At 42.3% G+C, this 23,861-nt stretch overlaps 1 long non-coding RNA gene across 1 annotated transcript in view; it reads right to left on the bottom strand.

Moving 5' to 3' along the window:
* Nucleotides 1-15,131: 15,131 nt before the first annotated feature.
* Nucleotides 15,132-23,861, bottom strand: part of LOC122871509 — a 61,517-nt gene continuing 52,787 nt past the window's right edge. The window contains exon 4 of the long non-coding RNA XR_006376883.1: nucleotides 15,132-17,098. This is a non-coding gene — a long non-coding RNA (uncharacterized LOC122871509). The remainder of the gene's footprint in view (nucleotides 17,099-23,861) is intronic.

The following is a 23,861-nucleotide window of genomic DNA, read 5'->3' as shown; positions in this document are numbered from 1 at the left end:
TGAACTTTAAAGTCTTCATTAAACATCTTTAATAAGTCTATGAATGAAAGGAAATGTGAAATCCCAAAACATGGGACACTTACCAGGTTTTAATTTGCCTGGAATAGCACAAAACAATGTCAGACCAAACTCCATTAAAGAATCTGCTAAATTAATTCTGCCCTCTTTAATGCCAAAAGCTAGGCTATATTAACATGTCTGAAAATATAGGCCTATATATGCATTATAAATATAAAGAAACATTTAGCCTATTAGTAGACTAACTAGCAATAAAATAACCAGTTCAAAACTGAATAGGCTAAAAATCTGCACCTTTTGCTGGTTATAGGCCTAGGCTACTCAATGCAGGTGTCTGAGGCTCTTACCGATGACCGCCTCCTCATTTACACAGACCACCTGAGGATGGTTAAGGCCGACATGGAGATCCTCTAAAGGGACGTCCTGAACCTCGACGTTCCCATCTGGGTGGTGCAGCCATTTCAGACGTATACTATCCAGGAGCATCTTGTCGACATCCAGTGCGACGACGAGGCCCAGGCTACTTTCCGCACCTCTGGCTGAAGCAGCATGTGGGTCAAATATGCCCAGCGTTACCTGGCTCTCTGAGAGAAGGCCAGACTGCTTTTTCTTGCTTTCCCAACAAGTCGTTGTGTTATATCTCGTTGAGGTTCAGGGATTCAGCCAGGTCCTCCACATGCAGTCCAAGTACCGCAGTTGCTTGGCCTTATGCGCACTACGAAAGAAACTGGAGAGACTGGCAGGGTTCACACCAACTTTCAAAGAAATTTAGCTTATTTCCTTGAAAGTTAAGATAAATCATTCTGCTTTTTTCCAGTAGCCTCAGACCTTTTCCCTGGTAGGCTACTCTTGTTTCTGTTGCAACAATTAATAAGATTGCTTCTTGTTTGGCATTTCTGATTGGCTGCTGTTTGTGATCAATAACCATACCTAATTAGAGTTTGAAAGTCAAATATCATACCGTTGCATTTGTTTAACACTAAATAAAATTATATAATTTCTATTCACATGGCTTTTTTGCTCCCTGCGAAACTAATGATAATGATATTCCAACTGTCCAGCTAAATCAAATCTGTTATTTGGCATTCAATGACATGCTTTTTTAATGATATAACACAGAATAATAATCATAATCATAAAAATACACAGAAACAATAAACAAATAATACATATATAATATACATATAATAATAGTAATAATAATCATAATAATAAACACAGAATAATAATCAACATTAATATTCAGGTGAGACAGTTAGCCTACATTTTATTTGATGGGGGGCAGTAAGGGACCTGGATAATGGATAGGGGGGCATTGCCCCAAAACAGGTTGAGAACCACTCTATAGCACAGTGTGGATGTGTAGTTTGTTTGCAATATGAGAATCATCAGGAAACAACTTGTTTGAAGATATCCATTCAAATTATTCCATGGTAAAACCTTAATTTAACTGTGAGTAGATGAAATATTTTGGCAGGAGAGACATCTGACATCTTCAGTCTGATTAAACAGGAAGATGAAAAATTCTCCCATCAATCGTCAAGGTCCCTCGGATTGGATGTTTAACTACTGACAGTGATTGATGAGTCATCATAGGCAGAATCACCCACTGGCGGCGGCACCCTCGGGTCGACTCCTCCTGAGATAAAACACTAGCTGAATGTGGGTAGACATGGACGGACATCAGGGTGGGAATAGATTGGAATGGGGCCATTTTGTTTAAATCTAAATCTTTATTTAAATGTATTTATGGAAAATGACAGCAGCTCTGTGTTGTAAATGAGCATACTTAAACCCCCCACAGATACACATTCAGTTGAACACAAAAATACACACACACAGACACACTGCTGCTTACCCCTACAGGTCATTTCATTTCAGTAGTAAGGGGCAGCTTAACGTCCCTGAGCTTAACTGCTCCCTGAACAGCCACCTCAGTACAGCAGCCAGTCGAAAAACTCAGCAATGGAATACAATATCAATACAATTCAAATAAGAAAAAACATGAGTATATGTGTATATAGTATATGGCTCATGTTTGCAAATGATGGTATCGGCATGAATCATCTTTTACTACCAAAATCTTGCTCTACTGGACGCCGATAAGCACTGCTGGAGAAAATCTGTGAATGTAAAAAAAACAAACAACCTGTAATATCTGAAGAATATAAGAGTCTTTAAGTGGCTGCCTGTGTGTGCTGACATGCTGGAATGAGTAACGGTTAGCAGAACAACAATTAATTCATTATTCTCTGTGAAATATTTGATCTGTTCTGTGCAATCTTTCACGTTCACCACAAGACTGAAAGTTTTCGACAAATGAGCGAAACAGATTGCCTGTGAATTCTAGCTCTCAAAAGTCACAAGTTTTCCGTCTTCAAAAAGACCAAAAACCACGGCAGCATTTTGGTGTTGAACACAATTATACCCTCATACATGAAACACTGTAGTTTCTGATCTGGTCACATTAGACACAACATGAGAAACGTTTTTATTGTTACCAAATCCTCCAGTTAATTTTCAATATCTAATGTCCTGACGGGCTGTGGCTGCATCTGGTAATCCACAGTGATGTGATTGGTGAATATCTCAATGTAGTGACCTATTTTCTAGTAAGTTAACATGGCTGGCATGCCAGCATGGCTTAACTGATCATATAAACCCTTAACTAGATGGTCTCTTGTGTTGCAATAATGTAATTTGTGCTGCCGTTTTGGTGCACATGAGTATTTACAACTGAACAGAAGCAAAGAAAATGTGTGTATGGTCTCTACTCTTGTGTGTGTATGTGTGTGCATTTGTCTCAGTGTGTTTGTTTCCATGTGGTGACGTGCAAGGCAAACACAGCTTATGGCTTCAAGGAGGAGAGTAGACTGTCCTTTTAGTGTATGCGGCGTCGCCATGGCAACACAACAGGAAGCAGTGTGCCTGTAGAGAGGATGTGACCCGCTCACTCACAACTCTCTCAGTCTAGCTCACACACACACGTCTACAAAAGATCTGAAATATTTTACGCATGGTTATATATATCTGAATGTAGGTCTTTTGACAGACACACGACAACCCTGGAAAGCAACAGGAGTGTGTGCTGTGTCCTCACTGGGACATGAACGTAACGGGATGGGGGGGGGAGTTGTGTGTAGCCTTGAGCACAAAACACTTTATAAATAACTAAGAGACACATGCTCACGGCTCATTAACATTATCATTCCAACACACAAGTATGTGCACACATGCTGATACACACACACACACACACACACACACACAGAGGACATTCAAGATATTAATAACTGTCAACATGTATAATAAGCAGAAGCACCTACAGCAAGTAAAACTCTGTACAGTATATGTGGCCACAAGTTCCACACTAACAACCCACTCATATACACACAGATATGCAAAAAGCTATTAAAAGGAAAGCTGTGATGCCAACTATATTTTCCTAATGCCGAACTTTTCAGATGTCAAATATGTACAAAATTGATAGGCTTTGATGATTTAAATGTAAGCCTACTTTAAGGTAACTGCGCATTTGGAAGATTTATAATGCTGAAAAATATACATTTTGGATTAAAATGTGCTGATACTCAATATTAAGCCACTAGGACTGGGCTAAAAAAACTTGATCAGGACTTTCCTACTTATAACTTATGGTAGTCACACATGCCAAATGGAGATCACTTCATTATTGACTAATGTCATTATGAAAGGACAGCAAAGTAAATAGAAGCCCCTGTATGTTCTCATATAAAAACAGTACCATTCATTAAAACCAGACAACAGCTAACAAGCTAGCATCTCTGTGAGGCTGCACTTTCAGCTAAATACAGTTAGCATGTTAACATGCTCACAATGACCATGTTATGTTTGATTATAAACTAACTTAAAAATTTTGACCTGATGATGGTGCAAAATGAAACGTCAATCTTTTTATCACTCATTCTGAGGGGGGCATGAATGTCTGTGTCAAACTCCATCGCAATCCGATAGTTGAGATATTTCACTAAAAAACAAAAATGTCCACCTCATGTTGGTGAAAGAGGAAAAGTCGGGGTATTAGGATTCATCCTCTTGGGACCATGACCATCTTTACAACATTTCATGACAATCCATCTAATAGTTGTTGAGATATTTCAATGTAGATTTCAGACTTAATATTAAACTATTTGGACCTGATCAAGTCTTTCCTACTCATAACTTAGAGTAGTCAGAGATGGCAAATAGAGAGCATTTCTTTATTGATTCATGTCGTTATGTGTTCTCATATATAAACATTACCATTCATGAAAACGTTTCAGCATTTTCTGAACTATAACCATCCACTTAGCTGCTGTGTAAAAGGGATGGACAATCTTCCACACTTTGTACAATAATGAGGCCAAGGCCACTACAACTAGGGGGGAGGGAGAGAAAAAGAAAGAAAGAGAATACATGAGTGGTGAGTAGGAAAGAGAGCGAGAGAAGCGTAACTCAACCACTGTGACTGAAAGAATGTTGATTTGGAGAAAAGGGGATGTAGGAATGTGAAATTGCAGGGATGAAGGCTGGAATGAGGATCAGTTTGTGGTAGTACAATCAAAAATGAATGCCCCTGTGAGTAGCAAATAAACACCAGTTTCGGTTTACATTCTGAATTGAGTGAATCGAATGTGAATTGACCACAACCTCAACAACCACCAATGTGTGCCTCCCCTGAGGTGAAATGAGAGATGAGAACTGGCAAGGATAGGGTGCAGATGGGGGGGGGGGCAACTTCAGTCAGAGTGGAGAGGTGGAGGTGCACCATGGGTAATAATGCAGATAACAAGTTACTTCCTCTTCAACTGAACTTATTGATTAATCTGCTGATTATTTTCTTGTCTACAAAAATTATTTCTGTTTTTTGAAAGGCAGTATTTTGAAATTGCATTTTTTGAGCATCCATGTGAGAATTTGTTTGAATGAATGATGACATTTGTGTTTTAATCAAAATCAGAATCAGGTTTACTGCCAAGTAGGTTTACACATACATAAGGAATTTGCTTTGGTATATTGGTGCATAACAATAAACATAGTAATTAGACGATATAAAGAAAGATAAAACAAATAAGATATGAAAATGTATTGTAAAAAAATGCATATTTAAATATGTACAATATGACTCTTATTTAAATGAAAAGGCTGTATAGATGTGCAAAATAAGTTGTGCGTTAATGTAAAGCATTGAATAAAGAGTGTAGACTTTATGTTAATATAACGTGTAGTGGGGGTTTAGGGGGGTTAGGGGGGTATAGGAGTCAGTGTCAGTGGGGGTCCTGGGCCTTATTGATAAGGCTGGCTGCAGATGGGAAGAAACTGTTCTTGTGGCGTGAGGTTTTGGTCTTGATGGACCACAGCCTCTTGCCGGAGGGGAGTGTCTGAAAAAGTTTGTGTTCGGGGTGAGAGGGGTCAGCCACGATCTTTCCTGTACGTCTCAGGGTCCTGGAGGCGTACAGGTCCTGGAGGGATGTCAGATCGCAGCCAATCACCTTCTCTGCAGAGCGAATGATATGCTGCAGCCCTTGTCCTTGGCAGTGGCAGCAGCATACCAGATGGTGATGGAGGAGGTGAAGATGGACTCAATGATGGCGGTGTAGAAGTGCACCATCAATGTCTTTGGCAGGTTGAACTTCTTCAGCTGCCGCAGGAAGTCTCTCTGTGTCTGTGTGTGCATATAAAGATTTTTCAGGGACTGATAGCTGGTGACACTTTAAATATGCCTTTATATACTGTAGGGGCATCAGATGAATGAGATTCCCCCCACTTGTGTCACACATTATTTTTGGGAAAATTCTAATTTTCTGACTTAAATCTTTTACCGTCCATAAAGAATGCAGATTACTGGCCAACATGACTGTGTGTGTGTTTGAGTGTGTGTACAGTAGGTCTGTAGGGGTCTGTCCTGAACTGACCCCAGTCCAGTGATAACATCATTACTCTGCAGTGCTGCTACCTCCACCGGCCAGCCTGCCGTTTCCAAGGCAATGAACAGGGCCACTCACTTTCCACCTCAAATGCATTACGAGATGTGCGTGTGTACTGTGTGTTGTCTCGGCCATTGCACATTTACATACAGTACATGTGAGTGGTTGTATCCATCTGTAGTGTCAGCGTGTGCCTTTAGTATGTATTAGCACATGTCTGCAGCAGGTGGGTTGTTTGTGTTTAACCATTGCATTTTCTCTGTAAAGTAGCGAGGGTAAATACATATTTGTGTGTGTGCATCTGCGTGAGCATCTAATGGAGGGCTGAAAAGAAATCTGTATCAACAGGAGCCAATAGATTCACAGTGCCTCAGGGCAGGAGTAGGAAAAAAACCAAACACAAATGCAATCACATTGTGGCTGCTGAAATGCACAGCACAGATAATACAAAATACATTTCTGTGACTGCCCCCTCCCTTCCTCTGTGCATGCCTTTCAGCTGCTGATACAGGAATTCAGAGGACATTTTACAAGCCGCTGTGCTGACACCGTGCATTTTCCACATTTTTAACCAGGTCTCAAATTAGTGAGAAGCCAGCCATAAGTACATTTGTGTGTGTGTGTGTGTAGGACTGGTAGCTCCTGCGAGGTCTCCAGGTAATGAGAACCAGGCCAACCGGGCTCGGGTAATGACTGCAGAGATATTGTGTTCCTATTATACACTTGCCTTGGAATCTTTATGATGAATTTAAATGGATAGAACAAGCAGGAGGAGTGTGTGTTTATATTTGTGTGTCTGTGTGTATGTGTGTGTGTGTGCTTGCAGGGTTCTTTTAAAGCTGTTTGGGTGGTTATTGATCAGTAATTAACTGTGGCTAAATTGCTAGAAATGGCCTGTGGAGGCCTGCGAGGCACGCTTTTGTTCAGTTGGGGAAAAAAAGCAAATATGACACAAATTAAATGCTTGCAAATATATGAAAGGTCTAATTGACAAGTAAGTTAATCAAATTAAATAGAAGTTAATATGGTTTTGTGACTGCTGAATCACAGAAGTGAGATTATGCAAATATGAAAATGAATTCAGAATAGTGTAAGAGAGGGGAGGGCTTGTGTTTAATGTCTTTATTGACAGTGTTGTCACATGGCTGTGGCTGTGTGTGAGAGAGAAAAAAGCATGAGAGCTTCTGTGTACATAAAGTGTGTGTTTATGTGTATTAAAGCAGCAACGATTAGTTGACAGAGAATTAACTGACAATGATTTTGGTAATCGATTAATCGTTTCAGTCAAACATTTGCTGGTTGCTGCTCCTCAAATATGAGGATTAGATTCTCTTCTTTGTCATACATGATACTAAACTGAATACCTTTGGGTTTTGGATTATTGGTTGGATAAAACAAGACATCTGAAGATGTCAACTTGGTCTGTGGGTAATTATAATGGGCATTTTTTATAGACCCAAAAAAAAAAGGTTCATCAAACAAATATTTGGCAGATTAATCTGCAATCATTTGCGTGGTCGAAATGTTTCCAAATGAAGCATGAAACCATTTTATAACTTTTGTTACACAGTCCTTTCAAGGAAAATGCCATCTAATAAAGCTCACTGTCAAATACGCCTCGACAAAACGCTAAGACTATGGAGAAAGGCAGGAGAAAGAGGGAAGAGAGATAGAGATAACAAAAGACGAGACAGTTTGTTCATTTGTCTCTCAGTGACGGCTGCACATGATACAGGTCGGTTTTCATTGAGCAATGGAAACATGATGTAAGGGGCGAAGGCCAAGCAGTGTGCATGTGAGTGTGTGTTTTTGTGTGTGTGTGTAGAGGGGAATGTGGACAGGCAACAAGGCACACAAAGACATTTAAGTGTGAGAAAATCTAAACCAAACAAGGATAGATGACAATGAATGGGACCGACAGGCAGGAGTTCAAACATAATTTGTGATTATATAGGAAAAAGAAAATGTATGGCTGGCAGTAGAGTTCACTGATTTGGCATGTTCTCAGACTGCAGTTAGTGCTACAATCAAACTCCAACAACTCTGCTACTCCAGGTCTGTTTGTTTAATGGCGTTTACACCTGATAAAGGAGCTTGGGAGTCATGGTGGGACCAAGGTCCTCAATACAAAAAGCAAATACAAAGCTGAATGTGTTCAAGACGAACAAGGCAGTGGCTGCAAACAGCATGACACTTATCAACAAGACTAACAGGTGCAGGCCTACTGTATGTTAGCTATGTAGGCTCAAGGCGAGCAATGGGACAGGTGTCTGAGCAACAGTTGGCTCCTAAGAGTGCACATGCCAAGCCTACATTAATAATATCCCAAATTTTACATTTCTTACATAAAGGGTAGACATTGAATAGTGGGTAACATCAATACAAGTCTGAAAAGAAAACTGTAAACTGTGTCCTTAAACATAATGTTGACTGAAGGCTACAAAGATGGAAAAAGTCATCTTAAGAAGATTTCTTTTGTCTATACTCATCATGAATACTGCTACACAAACTGCAATTTCAAACCATTTGACGCAAACTACAGCAGCTACTAGTGACGGTGTACATTATTCATTTGTTTATCCTTGGAGATAAAGCTCTTTTCTCTTTTGTATATGTGTATGTATATAGACAAAGTGGTCTTTTAAAGCTAGCACAATAAACTGTTCATGTTTTGTTTGATTTTTTTCTATTTATGTTAAACTGGACTTGCATTCAGATTTGTATGTGTGTGTTTGTGTGTGTGTGGTTCTTAAGACGTATTTCTTAGACTAAAAGCATTGTGAGTGTTTGTGGATACAAACAATATAGTTTGTATAATGTGTATTTAAATGTGTCTGTATCATCACATGGGAAGTACATAATCATCTGTGTATCATCCCTGTCTGTGTGTACATCCTCTCTCTAAAAGCTGTAAATGAGAAAGTGATGATTGGACTGCAAACAAGTAGACAGCAGGTAGGAAAAAGACACACTGAGTTTAGGTTTGAGTTGGGCAACAGCCAGGCATGCTGGGATTGATGAGTCTCTGGGCAAACAGATGACCTTCCAGAGCAACTGTGGCAAAGAATATACTGCTTAGTGAGGAAAAGAAAAATGTGAGAAAGAGAGTGCGAAAAGGAGGAAGGAAGTGATAAAAAAAAATACACATGGGAGTTTGTGATGACAATGTGTGTCACATTGAAAGTATAATTTTACTTGTGTTGAATGCCAGGAGGAATGAGTCCTTTGGGTCAACTTTCAATAGTTCAACATTTGGGGAAATACGCTTATATTACACGTACAATAAATATGAAGCTACAGCAGCAGCCCATTAGTTAGCGTTATCATTCCTCCGTTAGCTAGAAATAATCTTGTACATATCCCCCCTGTAAAACTACAATCTTTTTTGTTTTTTACACTTCGCTTTTTGTACGGATTAAATGAACAAGATATAACGTGTTAATTAGTGAGCCTTAGAGGTGCTGGTAGGTAGATTTTGTTACCTTTGCACAGAGCCAGGCTAGCTGTTTCTCTCTGCATCTAGTCTTTGTGCTGACTAAGCTTGGTACAAGGACTCCCCATGCTACTCGGCATAACTCCTCGAGCAATTTCCCTCTCCAGCGATCTCCACACCAGAGAGTCTTCCCTCCAACAGACTCCCCCATCTCCATACCCGCACACCTGTCTTATCCTGAAAGGATTAAAGCCATGAGCTTCGCTGACCCCTACCAGGACGCGGTGGAGGGTCTCCAACGATATCTCTCCACCCATCCACCACCAGCCACACCAACCATCACTTCCGTCACTTCCTCAGTCACTCCTTCACCACTGGTGTATTCCAGCCTTATCGCCCAACTAGTGCCCTTCTTTGGCTCCGCAGAAAACTGCGACGGATTCCTATTACTGCGTTCCCTGGTCCTAGAGATGAAGCAGCAACTGTATCCCAACGAGCGATCCAAGGTGGCCTTCTTAATCTCCTTGCATCACGGACCAGCACTCCACTGGGCAGAATCCATATGGTCACGACATGGACCCGTCACCAAATCCTTTCACAGTTTTGTAACACACTTCAGGGAAGCGTTCGGCCCTCCAGGCGTGGATTCGTCAGCCAGTCATCAGCCTGCACCCCGACCTGCCAGCCCTTCAGCATACTAACCCGCGACTTGCCTGCACTGGTGCTCTGCCGCTCGCCTGCTCCGCTGCCCAGCTGCTCGCTTGCTCCGCCGTCTCCAGTTCCAGCGCTATCACTCCTGCTGGATCGCAGCAGCCATCACTCCCTGCCGGATGGCAGCAGACAGCACCCCCTGCCGGAAGGCAGCAGCTCCTCGCTCCCGGACTCCCTGTTGGATCGCAGTCGCCTCCTTTCCCGGCTGGATCACAGCAGCTCCCTGGACTCCCTGATGGACTGCAGTCGCCTCTTTTCCCAGCTGGATCGCAGCAGCACCAATCCCTAGCCGATCTGGATCGCAACCACCTCCTCTTCCGGTTGGATCGCAGCACGCCGCGGGACCATCTGCTGGGACGCAGCACGCCGCTGAACCATCGGCTGGGTCATAGCAGCAGCTATGCCGGAGTTGCAGGCTCCGGATTCCGCTCCTCTACCAATCTTCCCGTCACCAGCTTCCTGTCCTGCAGCCCTGTCGCTTCTGATCTGGTTCACCTCAAGAGGGGTTCCGTCTTCGCCGCCGGCCTCCAGAGGGTCTCCGCTTTCGCCGCCGGCCTCCAGAGGATCCCTGCCTTCGCCACCGGCCCCCAGAGGATCCCCGCCTTCGCTGCCGGCCTCCAGAGGATCCCAGCCTTCACCTCCGGTTTCCAGAGGATCCCCGCCTTCGCCTCCGGCCTCCAGAAAGTCGCCGCTGTGGCTGGGCGAAGTCGCCGCCTCCAAGGGATACCAGTCTTTGCCGCCGACTTTCCGTCTGGCCTCTAGATGACATTGATTTTTGTCACAGACCTCATACGGTGAGATCCACACAAGGCCAGCCCTTGGGTCGACTGCCCAAGGTCCTCAGCTCCGTGCCAGGCCAATCCCTGGGTCATCCACTTGAGGTCCTCAGCTCAGCGCCAGGCCAGTCCCTGGGTCATCCACCTGAGGTCCTCAGCTCCACCCTGGCTTAGCTCCCAGTTCGTCCGCCTGAGGTCCTCCACAACACCCAGCTCCAGGCTCCGGGACCTCCGTCCGAGGCTCCCAGCTCCACACCTGTCCAGGCTCTGGGTCGTCCGTCTAAGGCTCCCAGCTCCACACCTGTCCAGGCTCTGGGTCGTCCGTCCGAGGCTCCCAGCTCCACACCTGTCCAGGCTCCGGGTCGTCCGTCCGAGGCTCCCAGCTCCACACCTGTCCAGGCTCCGGGTCGTCCGTCAGAGGATCCCAGCCCCACACCAGTCCAGGCTCCAGGTCGTCCGTCCGAGGCTTCCAGCTCCGCACATGCCCTTGGGAGCTGGCCGTGGGGGTGGGGGGGTTACTGTCACGGATACGCCAGGCTCCACCATCAGTTAATCATCCACACCTGCTCACCATCAGCACCTAATCACAGCCAGCATAAAAACCCAGCACTCACCTCAGCCAGTGTCCGACCTCGTTGGGTACAAGGACTCCCCATGCTACTTGGCATAACTCCTTCTCCAGCGATCTCCACACCAGAGTCTTCCCTCCAACAGACTCCCCCATCTCCATACCTGCACACCTGCCGTATCCAAGTAACCAAGTAAACAATCATCTGTCTCCATATTGGTGTCTCCTGCTTGTCTGTCTGTCCAACGGGCTGCTGCAGTTTCATATTTACTATTCAATCTTCTCATCTAACTTTTGGCAATGTTTAACTATGTCTTTAACATTAGGGCTGCAATTGATAATTATTTTCATAATATTTTAATCTGTTGGTTGTTTTTTTCTTCAAATAATTGATTGTTTTGTCTACAAATGTGACCCTGAAGTGACATCTTCAGTAACTTGTTTTGTTCAACCAGCCATCCAAAACTCAAAAGAGATAAAATTTCCTCTGATAGTAAGCAGAAAATCTTCACATTTGAAAAGCTGGAAACAGCAGATGTTTTGTAGTTTCTGCTTGAAATATTACAATCAACAACCAATTGATTATCAAAATTTTTGTCTATTAAGCTTCTGTCAAATGACTAGCCAATTAATCATAACTAATTCTTTCTACCACTAACACATATCCTGCTTTCAGTTTGGACACCATTACATACTGTACCTGCTTTATTGTCTTTTGTATAGTAGGTAAAGAAATGCTCTCCTTTGTTAATACTAATAAAAGTCTCCTGTGTCAGGTATTGGGCATGTCATTTTTGCTGTTTGCTGTGTAGGAAACTTTGCACAGATTTAGTTTGCAAACTTTAGGCTCAGCAATTTCTGCAGGGACAAGGTTTATATACTTAGAGAAAAGTGGATAAGGAAAAACTGCAGAGGATTTTAGATTTTAGATTCAATTTGGGTGGCAGATCTCTGAAGATGCAGCCCATGGCAATGTCCTGTGGGCCTCCCACACAGCCAGAAGCCACCTTACTGTGTAGGAGTAAGACAGACTGATTGAAATTTGCCTCAAAGCGCCGCTCTGCCCTCACTGACATGCAGAGGGTAAACTTTGTCCGATTACTTTATGAGGTGAAAAGAACAGGCTGCGCTCCCTTTCATTGGACTGTTATGTTATTTTACTGACTGGCTGATGCGTCTGCCTTGATCTGTGGGACTCAGTGTGTGTTTGTGTGGTAGGAAGGAAAGTGCAGAAGAACATACAGAAAGAGAAAGAGAGAGAGAAGAGTGAGGATCCCACTAATGGTAAGAACAGGTAAAAGCAGTGTTTTTAAGAGTTTTACGGGGCCCTCTGTCATTTCAGACAGAACATTTCTCAACTGGAACTGATTTTACTGGTTGTGCTGTACTGTAACCTAAAAAAAAATACTCAGCTGCTTTTCGCTGCGTTGACAAGCCAGTGATTCACAATTACTCATAGGGAGGATGTGGCAACCATAATATGGCAGGAAATAGTTTCACATGGAATATCTTCTGTTGTGAAGCAATACATTTCTCCAGATAAAGACAGAAAACTCTTTTCACTACCACAAATGCTTGGAATACACTACCTATTGGGACTTTTTACTCCCGAAACAATTAGAAAGTGTGAAATAGAAGTTCCTGTGACCCTGAGAACCTCATTAACTGTGTTTATCATCATCTAGAGGTAGTTTGCCTGATCTCAAAGTGACTGGATGAAAAGCACATTTTCTATGCCGTGTTCAGTCACTTCCTTCATCTCGCCAACTGGGAATAATCTAATTTCATCCTTCCAGTTTATTTATTTCCCCTCAAATACAGAACATAAACACCTTTTATTGGGTCTAGGGAGATCATAGAGGGCTCCTAATAAAAGTATGGTTTAGATTAGAGCGCTGAGTGCGAGTGAGAGAGGGGGATGGTGCAGACAGGGACGGCACAGCTGATTCTATCACAGGGTCTACTTCCTCTCCACAGGCTTTCTGCTTCCTGTTGTGTTGCCATGGTGCTGCATACAAAAGAGGACAAGCTACTCTTCTCCAGGAAGCCATAAATAATGGATTGGCAAGTGGCTTAATCAGCCCTGAGGCTGCCTGGCAATTCCAAAGCTAATTCCACAGCTGGCTATAAATAACTCATTACGCTAATTATGGTATGTGAGCACGCAGCTAGCCTGCGAGCGCAAACACAGTCAAGCATGACTACTGTGGGTTCAAACATGGTGTCCGTATGGCAATGTTCAAGTTATAAACCTCCAGCAGCAGTGCTTGGAAGATGAAGGAGTGAGAGGAGCTGCTTTCACTTGTGCCTGGAAACTTTTTGAAACTAAATGTCTGCCTTCCTCATGGTCTTGAACGAAGGAATCCTGGCAGATTATGTTTACTAAAGATAAACTGCTCAGATCCCCTTATGCTTGACAGAGACAGTGAATGTGATTCTCTATGACACCAGCCTATCAGAACTCTCTCACCGTGACAGGCATCTCCTGCTGTGACTTTGACACATCTCAATACCACTCTCATTTTGATGGAGCCTGTCTTCCAGACGGCCAGCGGTGACAAGAGGATTCAGATGATGGTAAAGTAGAAGGAGAAGCACTTAAGAGACCTGGGAGAGGTCTCTCTCCTTTGGGCAGAGCAATAATGACCTTACTGTCTCTGTCTATGTCAATAGCACTCCAGTGTCCATCTATTTCAATCACATCCAGACTTCCTGCTAATGACAGGAAGTGCTGATAATGCAAAGGAAAGAGTCACACACCAAACTGTGAAGGCTGCATTTTGGAAAACGCTCCCAACTTCAAATGTTTATTGCCCGATGAGAGATGCAGCACAAAACATGCTGACGTCAACAACCGGGGTTGACGGATGGTAAGCGATCGAATCAAAAGCAGCACACATACAAACAAACACACAACCTTTTAGTACAGTTAGTTCCTGGGGGCAAAGTGGTCCTTCTTGTAGAGAGTGTTTGAGGACCCTCTATTATAATCTGCTACCACTAATGCAGTCTTCTTCCACAGAATCACAAGTTCGCCTACTCTCCACTATTCATCCCTCTCTCTTCCTGTTCACTTACAAACAAACTAAGTTTCAAAAAGGGACAATTTAAGGATCTTGAGGCAGAATCTCTTGACTCTCCAAGAGTGACCCAGGAACACAGTGTACTATGTTATTTAAGGGTCTCATGGGACAGGTTGTGGCTTTGCATTTGGCACCAAAGGATTCACTGAGGAGGTAGGGTAGATTGTGTCACAGTAGAGACCCAGCTATTGACTAACCTAACAGTTTAACTGTTTTTTAGTTAGTGCACTGGTGGTCTGGAGTTAGGGGTGGCAATGTCGGCTGGTCTTTCTGTTGATCGGCCAGTCGGTCCACCACTTTGGCCCAGACTGAAATAGCTCAACAACTGTTGCACTCATTGAAATAAATGTATAAATAAATGTGTCAACATTTAGCTAAACAGCTAAAATGTACTGTGTAAGGAAAAACTGCTTTCCTAAGGTAGTCCTGTCAAATTAGTCACTGAAGCACAATATGAAGGCATGGCGCTGTGTCAATCAAGTGTGAAGTGAAGACGGCACAGCGCCCCTTTATCTCCAACACCAACCTACTCATCTGGCCTCTTCCAGCAGTATGCCCACTCATGGGGAGGAGGTGGCAGCGGTAAACAGGCAGGATGCAATGCCAGAGAAGCAGTGACACAAGGCCGGCACCATGCCAACCACTCAGTGCCCACTTAGGTCCTCTGAAGTGGGATGAAACAGTTTTAACGGGTGGTCAGTAATTAACACACACATACAAACAACCAATATAGGAATAAATCAAGCTTGACATTTTATTAGGTTCCGGCCTAAAAAGTTCCATTACAGTTGCACACAGACATCAGCTCCTCCAGTGACTTCAAGTCTGCTCAAACCCACGCAGATCATTACAGCCAACGGATGCGCCACATTGGTATACAGAAAAAGATGCACATTCAGTCATTATTAAGTAGTGTGGAAGCTAGACAGAAGTTTTAGCGAGTGTTCAGACCCGAATCAGCTCAACGTTAGACACCCGATAGACACTGAATTTTACCCGATAGACATTGAATACTATCCAGGATGTTGAGTTTGAGTAATATATCCATGAATCCCTGGGCTTATCAGATGCCAAAACCCTGCACAGTGGTTTATAATACTCACAGGAATTTACAATAATCTTATCTTTTGTCACAAGGATCGTGAGGTAATATGCCGTTCATGTTAAAAGGTTATCTGCCAGGAATGTGCGTTTGCATGTATGCGATTGACCAATGCAGCCTTGCCGGATGATGTCATATTGTGTTGTGGCAAAAGTTGAGCCAGATTCAACTCTTTCTGCCAGACGACCCTGCATTATATTTGGCTGGAGCCCCCTGCGTTGGCATCCTCACTGCCCTGCCTGACTGGCCTCATTCAAATGAATGAGGGGGCTGCATTTTTTCATGCAGAGCTAAAGTCAGTCTGTACGCAGCCTTAGTGTTTAATGTACTTGTTCAGCATTATCAAAGTTTTAATTTGTGAGTAGGCCATGTGAATAAACCAGAACCAAACCTCCTCAGAGCCCTGCTGCTATTGTGGCTAGAAGCATAACAGCTTTAATCTGAAACATAAATGATCTATCACAACACAATGGCCCTGTACATATCATTTTATGCAAAGGAAAAGAAAATGAGCAGGAGACTGTTGGTGGCCTCAATATACATCCATCAGGAGGCCTGGTTTCAAATGATTGAGCTCTTCTCTCACCTTTTTGTCAGCTCTTATAAATGACCCCCAGGTGTATTGGGATGGGATGAATAAATCAGGTTGACACATAATGCAACAGAGGATATATACAAGTGTTCTATTATTAGACCCCGTGCTGAATGTGTGGTGAATGCAAATTATTATGCAACCATGCTTGATGACCTTATTTCATGATGACCCCGAGGGTAAACATGCCCTCACGCAAGTTTTGAATAAACATACATTTTTATAACCTCAGCTTGCTGGGTGCCAATGGGTTAACCACTGGGGATGCATTTATGTACATGACTCCATCTTAACGCTCATCTCAGAAGCTGGGATGCCTTAGACTCTTCAGACCATAAACGTAATTTTGTTAAGAGTAAAAAAAGAAAAAAAGAAAAGCCATTTGATGTTTATCAAAAGGAGTACAGAAGAGCTTGGTGTTAAGGGAGCTGTAGGGGGAAGGTCAAAAATAACCAGCGAAGAAGGGAGGGTGACATGGGTAGAGTTATTTCCTTTTCCTGAGGTCAATGCCAAATATGGTCATGGAGCTAGAAATAGGTATTTTCCAGCTCTTTGCAGAGATTGTGCCATCAGTTGTTAGGGTAGAGGTGCATTAGAAACATACTGTATTTCCAGTCCAAGAGAGTTATTTTCTTCCCTTTGCTGCCAGAGAGTAGGGTCCAAATTGCCCATCCTGCACTGTGGCTTCTAACATGAGGCTGACCACGTCTCCATCTGGCATTACTGCTTCCTTCCCAGGGTGCATGGCAGCACAGAAGAAGAGGAGGGCTCAGAGAAGAGTGACAGTGGGAGATGGAGGGTGGAGGCAAGCCTAAATATTTGCTGGTATTCGGTAGTGAAGAGGATGCACATCAAAAGAGGGGCTTGAAACTGCAAACACAGCGTATACACACGTGAGTTAAGTTTCCTGACCTTTCTCCCTAGTGACAGTTGTGTTCCTTCAGGACTCATGATAGGCAATGTGTGCATTTGTGTTCATGTGTGTGTGTGTCTGTATGACGTAACATAAGCCCTCGCTATGCCCAGATTCTGCACAGCTGGGCTTCTCAGTATTCCAGATTACAATACGTCACTGCTTCGCTCTCAGCCCTCCCTTCTGCCCAGCACACGCTCTAGTACACTCACATCTACTTTGAACACATGCATGCTGACACAAACCAAGTTCAGTGATGTCATTGAATTTGCTTCTGTCTTTGCCTCTCTCTCCATCTGCCTCCCTATCTCGGGCTCTCTATCATGCATACACATTTGTTTATACTTGCTCCTGTCAGTTAGGGTCTACATATTTACCCAATCTCCCCTCATTTCATCTCTGATTTTTGTGTGTGTGTGATGTGCCTCCCCGACTGTCCCTCGTTCAGTCTCTTTCTCTCTAACCCACACAGCTTGCGTCAAGGTTTGCCAGAACATAGCAAACCACTGGCCAGATGTCAAGCCTTTGTGTGAGTTATGTGTACCAAAACACATCCTGGGAAGGAAAAAAAACCCCAGAAAATCCAGCTAAATTCTTTGTTTTAGGAAAAAGAAAATAATTTAAAAAAGAAGTCTTAGATTTTTTTTAGTATGTGTGTAAAACTAAATCTTTTCTTCCTTTAGTTATCCTACGTCTGTAACACATTTGCTATCAGGAATTTTCCAAAATAAAACAATGACAAGCTTTGTTTTTTCCATCAACATTGAGGGTTGCAGTTTCTTTTCAGTCTAAGGTGTACACTGATGCATGAGTGTGTGTGAGTGAGTTAGGCGCGAACTGTGGGTGTGACGCCTAAACTGCCACTTTTCCAGAACTGCAGGGGTTTAAAATATTTAAATATTTATAGTTATGTACCATGGCATACTGTATAGGTCATGCACTATGCTCGTGTTTTACTCTGTTAGTGGGGATATTGCTCTGTAATGTTAGTAGAATAAGTTTCTCTACAGGTTATATGGTTGCGGGTAAAAATAGTGCTTTTACAGGTCCGTTAGTAGCCTGCATATGAGTCTAATAATAATTTGGTATACTGGATTGTCTATTGGATGTAAACGAATAAGAAATACATTATTGGGATAAGAACAGATATTGGCTCTTAATAGATACAAACAGCATCTGGAATTTTATGTTTTCACCTGATTTGTTGTGTAGTGCAAGATATAGCTAGACTGATGTTGCACAGAGGTTATTTTATTTTACCTCATGATCCAATGAAGCATATTGAAGCCTTGAACCTTGAAGACTTGACAGTAGTGTCAAAAAAAGTGTATGCAAAATTTCCAATAGAGCTTTAGAGGTTCTGCATAGACACTCCAAAACAAATTATTTTCATCTGGACCTCCAAAAACGATACAATGAAGTTTGTAATGATACGATACACTCTAATTCAAAGCAGATTCTGTAGGATTCGATTCAGCAGCCATTAGGATTTTATATTTTTTCATTAATTATAAGTGTGAATAAAATAAATAACAAATGATCTGCTTAATTTTTTATTTCATCAGAAATACCACAGAAAATTATGTCTTCTGCCACACCAACAGTAGTAAATATGGGCAGTGACACACTGGATAATGTTTTAACCAGTTCCTAAGGAATTATTGCCCCTAAAATGCTGCTGACTGGGTATTGTTTACCCCAGTCTCTGCAACTCTGTCATCCCTCTGAATTTGGTATTTTCAACAATGCTGTAGGGTGCATGTCCTTGTTCGAAATAGCATTAGCTTCTAACGTGAGCATTACTCTCCTTGTGTTGACTATTCCTCCCAGTAACTTTACTGTCAGCGCACACGGTGCCTTCATAAATTAGAAGCAAGGTGGATGGTGCCCCAGGCATATCTTATGATACCGCTGCATGTTCTGAAGATTGAAAATGCGATGTAAATGTCAGGCAGCGATGAACGTGGTGGTACCAACATTTCTTTTAGTGTGGGAATGCTGTGGGTGGCCGGAAGCAGGTATGTGATTGGGATGTGTAGTGAGCCAACAGGAGAGGGGCAGGTCGAACACACACAGCCATGCACACAGAGGCTAGGAGGGCAGAAGGAGAAATAGAGAGGGTACTTTGGAAAGATACATTTTTTCACAGTTTTTTTTTTTTAAATTACATACAGACTTGGAGCTGTGGTTGTGTATCGATGTAGTCAGATCTCTGGCTCTTCTATCAGTTTTCCTGATATGTATCGATTAATCTTTACACATCTGGCAGTTCTTAAAGAAAAACCATTAAATATGGCCCACTGCTACTCTGACTTGCATTTCTCCCACTCTTAAAACCTCCTGTTGCATTTCCACTATTCATTTCCACAGTATATTATGATATACAGTACTTTCAATGGCTGGCAGGACAGCAAACATTTTGTCACTTTTTGTCAGTAAAAATATGCACAAATTATAGAAACTCACCTTATCACCCCAAATGAAATGCACACACTCATTCACTCAACCAGGTAATATTTATCTTGGATAACGTAGCTGATGAAGGGTGCAGCTTGTCAGATGGTCCTTGTTTATTCTTGTGGGTTAGTATATTTTTCTTTCAATGTCTTAAGTGGACTTTTGTTTTCTCAAAATCCTAAATTATAGTACACAGTCTATGTATTTCCAAATGGAACAAAGTAGCACTATAAGCTTCACCCCTGCCCCCTCTGAATCTGTACAAAACTACATGTATTTTATACACTGAATCACAGAAATAACACCATCCAATTACATACACCTCTCTCTTTTTTTTTTCTTTCTTTCTAGCTTGCTCTCACAGTGATGTCCACGCATCTGAGAGAGAGCATCCTGCTGGACAAATCTATTTTCTACAAGATTAGGCCAATTTTCCAGAGGATTGAATCAATTTAACCCAACTATCATGCTGTCTCTTTTGCTCTTAGCTTGACAAGCCTTCAGTTTGCTGGCAAGGTCATTGTCTACTCCATGTACCCTGATGTTAAAGAACGCATACACTGGAGGAGAGGAGAGGGAAAAGGGAGAGTAGATGTAGGGAGGGGAAAAAAGTGGAGGAATGGAAAAAGAGGTGATGAATGAGAGAAAATATGGTGGGGATAAACATGTGAGGAACACAGACAGGCACAAAAACAAAAAGAAACTGCAAGAAGAACACCCACAAACAAGTGTTGTTGGCTAAGCTGTGCACCATGCCAGGGAATGGGATGATAGTGGACTGCAGGAGGTTTGATAGAGGCATTTGGCTGGTCTGATCCCTCTGTGTGTGTGTGTGTGTGTGTGTGTGTGTGTGTGTGTGTGTGTGTGTGAGTGTGAGTGTGAGAGAGAGAGAGAGAGAGAGAGCGCATCTGTGAGTATGGCACTCAATCATGGTATGGAATACTGCAGTGCACACATACAAGACAGGCAGGGAAACACACACACACACAAACACACAAATACGTCTTACACCATCAGACACACCAGGATTAGACCCCTCTCTCTCTTTTATACACACACACACATACACACACACACACATATGCACACACAGACACAGACACAGAGATTACAGTGCCACCGCAGCTCTACTATTCTAATGGTTTTCGAGGCATCATGAGAATCATGAGTATCAAACAGTGATGTCATCTCTATAGTACAACAGCACATACAACAAATACACACACATGCCAACACACTGCCAGACATACAAAGACATGAGAAAACACTGACATGCTTGTTTATGCTTGGGACTTTTGCTGGTGTTGCAATACAACCATCAACCAAACTCTGTTATAAATTATATTACATATATAAAATATTATATAGTATCATTATCATCTGACTTCAGTGTCCAAACAGTAAACTGAATTAAATCCTGAGAAGTTCGCTGTTTTTTCAATGAGTTAGCTGGGAATAATATGCTAAATTTTATTTAACAGTATTCATTTAACAAGTTGGTGTTGCCCAGAGAGCAAGTTGTACCATATTTTGTTAACTAAAGATGTATTTACAACACACTGCCTTTTCAAGCACTGATAGAATACATTTTGTTTTGTTCCAAATCTAACTGATGTTTTAATTTTACTTTAGTACACTCTTTAGGTATATGGTAACACTGATACTTTCAGATCATTCACTTAGCAAGACTAAGCAGCTCTGTGAGGCTGTACTTTGGCACAGTGGTTCTCTGAGTTAAATGCTAATGTCAGCAGGCTGACATGCTCACCAAAGGACAATAATAACATGCTGATGTTTAGCAGGTATAATGTTTACAATGTTCTCCATCTTAGTTTAACGTGTGCACATGCTAACATTTACTAATTAGCACTAAATACAAAGTATAGCTGAGGCTGATGGGAATGTCATTAGTTTTGCAGGTATTTAGTCAGAAACAAACATATTGGACAAATCGAAATTTTGCTCTGATGGGTGCACTGAACAGCTAAGGGATAACCAAAGTTATTGCAATTCATCTTCTGGGCACCATAAATCTCTGTGCAACTTTTCATGGCAATCCACCCAACAGCTGTTACTTACTTTAAAAAGGGACTATGTAACTTTTGCTGAACAGTGACCGCAGTTGCCAATTCCTGTGGATAATGGCAAATGCTAAAATGTGGCGTAACAAGTAGAGAACAATCTAAGTCAGTTTGTTTTACACTGACAACATGCGCCTCATATTAGCAACTGCATTTATACGCTTCCATAAATCACTGATACTGACCTTCACACCTCATTGAATTTGTTATCATTACTTACTTTAATAAATTTCAGTTTATTATTGTTAAGCTTGGCGTGCGTCTCCCTTCTTTATTTACACACCATGTTATGGTCATACCAAACCAAGTATCTTAAGTGAGGCTTAACAGTAGATGCAAAACCCCTGGGTGTATTGAAAAGAACAAGAATATGTTTTATTGCGTATGAATTTAACTTTTCATTTGTAAGAAGAAGAATGTGTCATGTTACATAGCCTTGCTTTAATGTTTAGGAATCTCTGCTCAGTCCTAGTAGAGGGAAGTGCTGTAACTGTAGGGGAACTTAAAGCTGTGGGAAATCGAGACACATAAGGAGAGGTCAGATAAATCCCAACAGTCAATCACTGTATCAAGGCCACAAAAAAATTTAAACTTAATTTATCCTACTAGTTTGTGTGTTTTTGTCCGTGTATTTGTTTGCGCTTCATCAGCTGCTACAGAAACTGCAACTTAATCTGGAGCACATGCACTAATGTTCTTTTAGGAATAGGGAATCACATGACAGATGATCAAAAATATGTTTCTGCTGTTGAATGTAGGACACCTAAGTACCTGTTGTAAACATAGAGCTCCTGTTTCCATCTGAACCCACTTGTAAATCCTGTATACTCATATTCTTATCTGGAGAGAGGCCTTATGTTTGGCATACATGCTACTAAAACAGCAGCATGTATACAGAGGTCCAGGTTAAGTACCATTAGTCAACAGAAGCAGCCACTCAAACAAACAACGTGGTGGTGCCACTGAAAGAAATGTTTGATTGATTCAGGGAGAGACTGCTGCACAAACATGCATGCTCTGTTTTCAGCTACACCGTGCTTCATTTTCACACAACTCCATGCATTCACACCTGGGTGCTGCCAAGTACAACCGTTCTCAGTGGCTGGCTACTGACTTGGGCTGCTGGAACAGTGAAGACTTTCATTGCTACAAAACATTGCAAACCTAAAGTCAAAGCATCAACTGTCACTTTTTAAGTTTTTAAAACTGAAGTGAACCTCAATGACGGTTTAATGTCCTTCAGCTGCATGCACAGCTACTGTACAATCTGTCTCTGCTCATGTTGTGGAGTGAGATTGTACATACAATAGATGTGAATACATTCTTGCATAAGCATACATAGTTGCACACATTGAATTTAACTACAACATTATGCTGTCAGACTGCACACACTTTTATGTATTAGAACAGCATTTTTGAGGTCAAGTGCAAAGTCTATGTGAATAGGTTTCTACTCCATTACTTCAATATAACAAGCAATAGAAAACACTTCAATAGAGCTACAATACTTGGGAACAGCCAGACAGTTTGCACAAGTCTAACAAACCCAGTGAACTGTAGTTGAACTGCTGCTTCTACATACATTTCCCTTAAAATAGTAAAAGTACAGGTATTCTAACAAACAGGAAGTCCTGTTTTCACCCCCCCGTCCTGCCCCAATCATCCCCTCTGTCTAGTTGCTAACATTGCCTTATGTATAGTCACCACCTATCCATAAACACTGAGAGGGAAAATGATATCACAACAACGAGTCCTGGCCAGAGTGACTGCAGGGAAGCTTACATCATTACCTGTCTCAGTGCCATGGCTCATCATGCTGTGTTTGCAGGGGCGGCACAAGTGTTAACGTGTTGCCACGAAGCGGTATCGCTGTCTGGACATATGGGGTGGCAAGCTTGTCATGCCCTGACACAGGCGAGCGGCTAAACTCTAAGTGCTGAGTGAGTGGAATGCCAAGGTCCAGTAAGCCCCCAGGGCAATTAGGGAAGGAAGTGGAGATTCTACCAGGGACCAAGCGTGTGTTTTTGTGTGTGTGTGAGTGAGAGAGAGAGAGAGAGTTGGGGGAGTGGGAGTTCAAGAGCTAATTTTCAGCCAGAAAGGTAACGAGTGAGCAAAGAAGTTCATGTGCTGTCAAGACAACGAGAAGGGTAAGACAGCAAAGTTCAATCTGCCCTACCTTCTA

This window comes from Siniperca chuatsi, linkage group LG23 (assembly GCF_020085105.1).
Source record: "Siniperca chuatsi isolate FFG_IHB_CAS linkage group LG23, ASM2008510v1, whole genome shotgun sequence".
Taxonomy (NCBI): domain Eukaryota; kingdom Metazoa; phylum Chordata; class Actinopteri; order Centrarchiformes; family Sinipercidae; genus Siniperca; species Siniperca chuatsi.
The sequence above is the reverse complement of the archived record's forward strand: the minus strand, read 5'-3'. Positions and strand labels throughout refer to the sequence as shown.